Genomic DNA, 8,325 nt, shown 5'->3' with positions numbered 1-8,325 from the left:
TATATATATTGTACTGTTATAACAAATTCATATTTTAGGGCTTCTCGAGGTGGTAATAACGAATATATTTTTTTTCCTTACATGAAAAAAGTTAAACAAAATGTTATGCAATGGGGAAGGATCGGATGGTCTCGGTTTTCTTGTTCTTTTTTTGTCCTTTAGTTATTTATAAAATTCTTTGATATTTTGTACTTATCGATTGTTTCTTAATGCTAACAATGAAAACAGTTTATTTGTTTCAAATAAACAAAATTATTGTTATTTTTTTTTTAATTCATCATTCTAGCCATTTCAGACTATTTTAATTAAATGATGATGAGACCTAGCTTATAGTAAAAACCATGTTATAGTACATTGGTATAATAAATAATAAAAGTGTATAATAAAAATCATTTGAGTAGTTCCAAAAAAAAATCGAGAAAGAATAAAGAATCGATTCTATTAAGTGGCACGTTCGGTTAGTCGATTTTATTGAAAAATTCGATGTCACATATATTCCTATCTTAAATATATAAATAATTTTTTTAGGTTTTTTTTCTTTTTGAGTTAGGATGGTAGTAAAAAAAAAAAAAAAAAAAGTTATAAGGTTAGGAGAAGAGAGAGTTACTTTGTGGGTGTTTGGACCTACTTATGCAAATTTATGAGTGGGTAGCTATTTGAGCATTATTATTATTATTATTTCATTATCTCCCCATTAATAAGGTTTATTTTCTTCAGTTAGCTCAACATACAATTAATTAACCATTTGCTTGAAAATTATTTAATTAAGACATTACTTCATACTACTATCTTTAATTTAAAAGGAGTGTCTAGTCTTTAAAAGAGGTATAAATTTTACCAATTAACGATTTGATGAGTGGAATTACAGTTTTTGTGTTATAAATAAAGCAATATTTTAAGATTCATCTTTTTTTGTTTTATACATATAACGAAATTTTTTCTTTAAAATTACTTTGATTTAAATTCTAATATAAACTATATAATTATCTAGAAAAATTATTGCACTCACAGTTTAGAAGCAGGACCACTCAGTTCAACTCAGAGCTCTGAAAAAAATAAGAGAAAAAATTTAATTTAAGAAAATTTTAATTTTTCCGTATAAGCACAATGCAAAAGGGGCTTATTTAAATCTTTCAGATGAAACTATTTGGATTGTGGTAGCAGATGTAAAATAGAAGCTTATCTATAATTTTGATATAACTCAATTAATCATTTTGTATTTATGATTAGTGAAGTATATTTATTTAGGGTTTTTTTGGTATTCTGAAGAGAATAGAAAACTATATTAAAATTCAACAAAACACAAGAGTGAAATTTTCAGATACACCACTTTGACACAGAAATGATATTTGTTTAAGTTTTTATAGTTTCATACAGTAAAAGAAAAAAATATTGTTAAACAATAAGAAATTATATAATGTGCATGCCTCCCAACAACCTTTTAACTCATTTTTTATACAATTTTTTTAACTATTGATATAGCAATATCATTATATATTATATATCATGATCATAGTTTAGATCTTCGACTGTGCAAGTAGGAAACGACAATACTAAGTACTACTGAGGTATGCTCCATATTAAAAATTAATAATTATTAAATATCTTGGATTTTATACAGCTTTATTACAGAATATGAAAATACTGTATAATTCGGTAAAATGTAAATTGTTGGTGAACAGACGAATGTACTAATAGGAAATTTCATAAAAAATATTTTTTTTGTTTTTTGACTCTCAATTATAGCATAAAATACTGTGATCAAATTCTTAGGTATGTAAAATTTTTAAGTGATAATATTATGATTTTAATAAAAATAATATAAGTAATATTTATTATAGTGATGCATATTTTTTTGTAAGTTGTTATATAGAATGTTAATTTATATGTATAAAAAGAAAAACGGTTTCTCATTTCTCAGCGTTGTATTATTAATTTTCAGAGTGCTATGTTCAAAGGGCATAGGAGTTTCAGAATCAGCATGTATTATTTATCTGTGTATTTCTATTTATATTATATGTCGGTTTGTTATGGAATTAATTAATATAATTAACCATATATTTAAACCAAGAACTAGTAAGTACAGATCTTCTTGCTACGGTCTGCTAGATATAATTGTATATAATTACTCATAGAATATCCTTTGCAATTGTGTCGTGTTCGTAATTCGTAATTCACTAGTTAGTGAATTAGTGGATACAACAAGATATATACTGTGCTAATCAGATGGCATGCAGTCTAATTAAACTATAAAATCAAGTCATCAAATCGGACTTTCATTAGATTATATTTACAGTTATTTATATATGAAATGTCTTCATGATTAAAGGGAGCTTAATGAATATGTTAATCATAATTCAAGTTTAATTAATATGATATTCGATTGAGAATGCGGGAGCGACCATACTCATTCTATTGATTCTAATTTATAATTAATTTGTCAATCACAATCACAGCTTATAATTATTACTTATCATATGTGTATTGCGTGCTTCGGCTTTCTGGGTTCAGATGGACTTTAGTAGTTTCTCGCTTCCCCGGAGTTCACGATATTGTTAGCCCCCTGTAGTGTATTATCTCGGACTCGTTCTTAGAATAAATTCCCCTTTTTTTTTTTTTTTTGCTGCAAATGTTCTTTTCCCCATCTACTTTCTTTCCAGTCATTTTATTGGCTAATATAATTTTTGGGGTGTAGACCAGAACTCAATCTACACATCGAGGCGGCTTCCCCATTGATCCCCAAAGAACTTCTCTTTATAGCTGATCGTGATACTGCTGAAAGGTACCCCGAACATCTGGTGTTGGGTCTATACCTGTTCAGAAATATTCAGCAATACTTATCTAGAGTGGTAGTCTCTTAACAATTTTAACCATTACTAATGGTCCCAGAAAAAATCAACCCTTTTTACTTGCGAATCGGCCACTGCTATTAGGAATATCTATTGAATTAAATTTAATGTTTTTTCTCAACCAGATATTGTAAATACATAGCATACAAGAAAAGAAATGAATTTTGCTGAAAAAGATCAAAAAGTACTTTAATATATTAGGGGTATTCATGATGTTGTGTTAAATGTAAAATGTTTCACCATGTTAAATGTTATAACTATAAGATTGTGAGCAGCCCTATTTAAAGTCATGTTAAACGTTAAATGCATAAGAGCCCCTAGCAGATTTTCTCAGCAACTTGTTGTATAAGCCTTTATGTTTATAACCTTCCTTCCAGACCCCCATGTTATTGTTTACTTCAGTTTTGATTTAAGTAATTAATTACAACATGCCTAGAGTGAGTGAAAAGTGGAATTTGTGTGAAAGTTTAGCTTATGAAATGAAATGAAAAAATAACTTTATTTTGGGACATATGTCCCCTAAGAATAATTACATGGTTCATATAGTGATATTTTTATTTGGCGAGCGTTTACAAATTTTCAGATAGTAGAATGAAATTACATTGTTTTTTTTTTTACTGTTTTTTTTTCTCAAATGTTTCATTAAAATTATCCATTCTGGTTTAATAACAGGGATATGAATACCACAAACACACGAAAGAACTGAGCTGTCACAATAAAAATGGCAGCGATCTCAACTGGTCTATTGTGTGATGTCATTCTCCATTTAACTGACCAAGTAACAGACTCTCAGCCATGTTAAATGTTATTTTGTTTTACCACGGTAAAAGAAGGGAACTTTTTTCGATTTAACATGAGTTTTTCCATTTAACACGCTTTAACATGTTAAACCAAAGATCATGAATACCCCTAATGAGAGAAAATCATAAATTACAGTAAAAAAAAGTATAATTGAGTAATGTTTTTTGAAGATTTAAAAAATTATGATATCATCATTGAGAGTTTATCATTAAAATTAAAGACCTTAATGTTCCCTATGTAACCGATCTAGCCCGAACCAGATATCACTCCTTCCATTATAAACTCTCAAACCACTCAAACCCCCTAGTTTCTAATCTTGCATCCTCTTCCATTCCTGACAATCCTCCGAGGTGCCTGAAAAGAAGATGGCCACGAGACCAGCTAATGTAAAATGTCATTAGAGTGCTACCATGGGTAGTTTCTCTACGCGCCTGTAATACTCCAATTTAACTTAGATCAGATTTACTAAATGTATTATAATGTACAGTTGCAAATAGCAATAAATAAATATTAAAAAAATAAATCATTAAAATTTATTATGCCCCTCTTTTTGTAATTACTACACCGAAATCTGTAATGATATATTGATCACCAAAGTTATACTTACTCAGCACTTAAGAGATGAATAGTAAAATTACTTTCTTGCTATTCTTAAGACCAGCGATTGAGATAATATGAGATGGTCGTATTGTGAATAGGGCAGTCATAGGAACATTATTGAAAGTGTTTGTAAATTAAGCATAAACGTTTCTTGACGTTGGAAATTTCATTTTCTTATTTTGGTAATTTGGCAATCAATTGTTGGGAGCTTCTATATAATGGGTATGAAAAATCGTCAGGGAGCAATTCTGCGCCAAAATTATGATTAAATAAAACTAATTAACAATCATCTAATGATCAGATGTTTTATTGATTTTTTTAAAAATAATTTATTTATTGTTATTTACAACTGTATACAAATATATAAAACAAGTAAATTTGCTGTAGGTGACATAGTGACATGATACAAACATGTGGAGAATCTACCCACTGATAGAACTCCAATAACATTTCTAGAGGAGATCTCGAGCCCATCTTCTTTTCAGACGCCTAGGAGGATTATTAGGTAATGAAGGAGAAGCCAGGTTAGAAACAAGTGGATTTGGGTGGTGGAGAAGTTTATCATGGAAGGAATGGTATCTGGTTCTGGCCAAATCGGCAACATATGGAACATTGAGGTCCTGATGGATTTTACGAAGGATTTTGGACTGTAAAGATTGGATTCAGGAGGAATTTGATTTGTTGATTTGATTTGTTTAGTGGAGCCCCAAATTAAAGTTAAAATTTTGTTTTTATTTATTGTTAATTTTTAAAAATTAAAATCCATCTATTTCTATCTAGCTATATCTGTATCTATGACTATAATCTATTTATATCTAAATGACAAAGGAATCTATTATAATTTTGAATAAATTTTCAAGTTTGTTATTTTATTTCAGGGCGACATTTTCTTATTTATTTATTATTTTTAATAATATCTTTATTAAAATTTACAACTGTATATTATATAATACATTCAGTAAATTTGATCTTAGTTAAAATTGAGTGTTACAGGCGTGTAGAGAAAGTACCCCTTGGTAGTACTCTAATTTATTTATTAATATTTTACTTATGTATGGAGTTTTTTCAGTTTTTATTTTTTTTAACAATTTGTGAACTGTAGTGCAAATTTTGATTTTGGTATGACTGAAGATGGTGTTTCATTTCAAGTTTAATTTTCAAACGTTGAAGCTAAACTTGAACTGGGTTGTATGCATGGCGTAGGTATGGCCTTTGATTTCATTAGCCAGTTCCCAACTCTTAGATTTTTAAATATTTCTCTTCACAAAACCGAGTCTGTTTTACGTGATGCTCTGAACTAATACTACTCTGATATACTGCTTTGAAAACTATCGCACGGTATATTTTTAGATATAAAAATGTTTCTCCTTACATTACTGAGTTTGTTACATGAAAATAATTAAACATGATTAAAATAATTATGTAGGTTTCTTATTTGAAGACACCAATTTATTAAATTTTCTTTGATTATTTGTAACAACTTTGAGAACCAACACCTGAAGATGGACGGACAGTACGAAATGTCGGATGGAATATTCTAATAATGTAAAATTAATAAAATTAAAATGCTCAAGTGAGAAGGCTACTAGAAATACTCCCAGAAGAAAAACAATTTTTTTTCAATCAAGGAATATTTCCGTAAGAGAAATTTTCAGTTCTTAACCATTTATAGAGTTTTCGTATGATAAATTACTTTTAAGAATGATAAACTAACCATTATAAAGGACTACAAGAGGTGGTACAATAAATGATACTTATAAAACATACAGAAAACATTCAATGTAATGTTTATATTTCTTATTTTAGCCATTCATGACATGTTACAATCTCACAAGAGATCATAACACAAAAAAAGACAGTCTTTCTCGGCCGGATTCGCCCCACCAAGACCCACCAAGAGCGTCGGTCCTAAATCTTTTTTGGAATATTTACATAAAACAGGAAGACGAAACTTTAATATAGTTGGATCGAGTAATATGTAAAAAGCGCCTGAAATTGGAAAACGGTGTGAAATTTACTAATAATACGAATTATAATGTTTACTATGATTTCATGAATGCATTTTTTAATAAAATAAAATATTATTTATCAATTATAATAAAGTAAGAAAATAAAATAAATATAAATTTTATTGTATTTTTGTAAAATATATATCATTAAAAATAAAATTTTAATACATTATTTTAATTCCAGTTTCCTATGTTTTAGAAGGCCAGTCCCAAGACTGCTACAATTCTTTTCATTTTTGTTAACGTGTATTTCTTCTATAATTGTTTTATTTCTTTTTCTATGTGCACCGTCAAATATATTTTTGGGTTTTGAAAATTAAATGTTTGCTGTAATTTCATTGCATTAAATAAATGTACTGTCGCATTAATATTATTACAGTTAGTATTATTGTTTGATTTTTATAATTTTTTCGATGCATAAAAATATTATAAATTTAAAAGATAATATAAATCTTGTTGTTTTAGTATTAGAAAGCTTTCCTAAATCTTTCTGGGTTAATTCATGAACCGGTAGGGAAAAATACCGGTTATCGGATTAATAGTATCTTTGAAAACATACTTTTTTTTACAACCGTGTTAAAAATAACATTTATAAATAAAATAAATATTTCAAAATTTTTATAGGAGCTGAAAAAAAGAGGGAAGTTTGGTAAAAGGTGGTGGAGGTCAGAGAGATCCTAAAACCTCGTTGACTGTCCCATAAAACTGAAAGGCCCTTAAGTCAATTCTCCTCTGGCCAGTTTGTTGCTCTACAACCTCTCTGATATTACGAAAAAAAAAATGTAATAAACGTTTTTTACTTTAATCAATAATATAAACTAAAATTAAATAAGATAAAATTTATATTAAACAAATTTATGTGTTCTTTTAAATTATCCTATCCCAATTTTATTTCACTATCACACAGTTATGACTACAACTTGAGATAAGTTAACTTGATTTAATCAATAATATGTACAAGTGAATGGTACCAATGTTTATATAAAATTTTCTACAATTACTAGAACGATTTACGTACTGTTTTTTTCAAAAATTTTCCGTGGTAGGTTTAAAGCTTATTAATTAAAAAAATATATATACACATATCAACAAAATTAAATATTTTTAGTGCCAGCTCAGAAAACACATTTTTTTCACGGTTATTATAAACAAATCAATTCGTTTCTTTCTTAATAATAAGAAAATTATATTCGTTTTTAGCTTTGTCTAAGACCTTTAAATACCATTTTAAAAATAAATTATAAATTTGAACTTTATTTATTTAGAGAATTATTTTTTCTCCGCATGTCCATTGTTTATATAATATTTTATAACTCCTCTGAATTTTGTCTAAATCTTATGTTACTACAACCGTTCGAAAGCTGAATGTCGTCTTGTTGTTTAATTATGTTATTTAAATGGTGATTGATTTGCCAGCAAAAAAAAATATTGAATTCGGACAATTGTTTGTGAAGATAATTTATACTGAACTTTCTGTATTAATATAAACACGAAGTGTAAAATTTAAGCTTTGATATTTTTTTATTATAACTTAAAAACTGTACCCGACCAAACCCTAAATGATAATTTGAATGACAGTTAATTGCGCAGATTCTTATTGAAGCTATTCTAGTAATGAGACAGTTTTTGTATTTCTGTTTTACGGAAACTAGCTAGTAAAGTGTATAGATATACCAGGTATTATATTTACCTATTTTGATCATATATTATTACTTAGCGCCATAAACTAGACAGTTGTAATACACAATTAATTCAATTATTAATCCAATGTGTGAGTAAAGATATTAACAAGTGTTTAATTTTTATTAAATCTATGGATAGACATCAGGCTTTCTATTGTGTTCAAATAATCTATATATATCCCCAAATATAGCAATAGCCGAACAGAAACATTGGAGGGTTCTGCTAGTATATATGTAAAAATGATTTTTTTTTATCAATTGTTTTAGAGTGATACTATATCTGTTGTTGTTGATTGTTGCTTAAAGACGTAAAACCCTCTGGTCATCAACGCCTATGGCATGATAAAAGTAAAATAAAAAGATAAAAATAAAAATAAAAATCTA

The 8,325-nt window shown here is 27.8% G+C and overlaps 1 long non-coding RNA gene across 2 annotated transcripts in view; it reads right to left on the bottom strand.

Annotated features, from left to right (window-relative positions):
• LOC136796815 (uncharacterized) overlaps window positions 1–8,325 on the bottom strand; it is a 470,956-nt gene that overhangs the window by 125,170 nt on the left and 337,461 nt on the right. For both annotated transcript variants that reach the window (XR_010844563.1, XR_010844564.1), the window contains exon 4: window positions 1,010–1,046. This is a non-coding gene — a long non-coding RNA (uncharacterized lncRNA). The remainder of the gene's footprint in view (window positions 1–1,009; window positions 1,047–8,325) is intronic.

This window comes from Halyomorpha halys, unplaced genomic scaffold (assembly GCF_000696795.3).
Source record: "Halyomorpha halys isolate HHAL.00 unplaced genomic scaffold, Hhal_1.1 Scaffold735.1, whole genome shotgun sequence".
NCBI classification, from domain to species: domain Eukaryota; kingdom Metazoa; phylum Arthropoda; class Insecta; order Hemiptera; family Pentatomidae; genus Halyomorpha; species Halyomorpha halys.
This window is presented reverse-complemented; position numbering and strand designations above follow the sequence as displayed.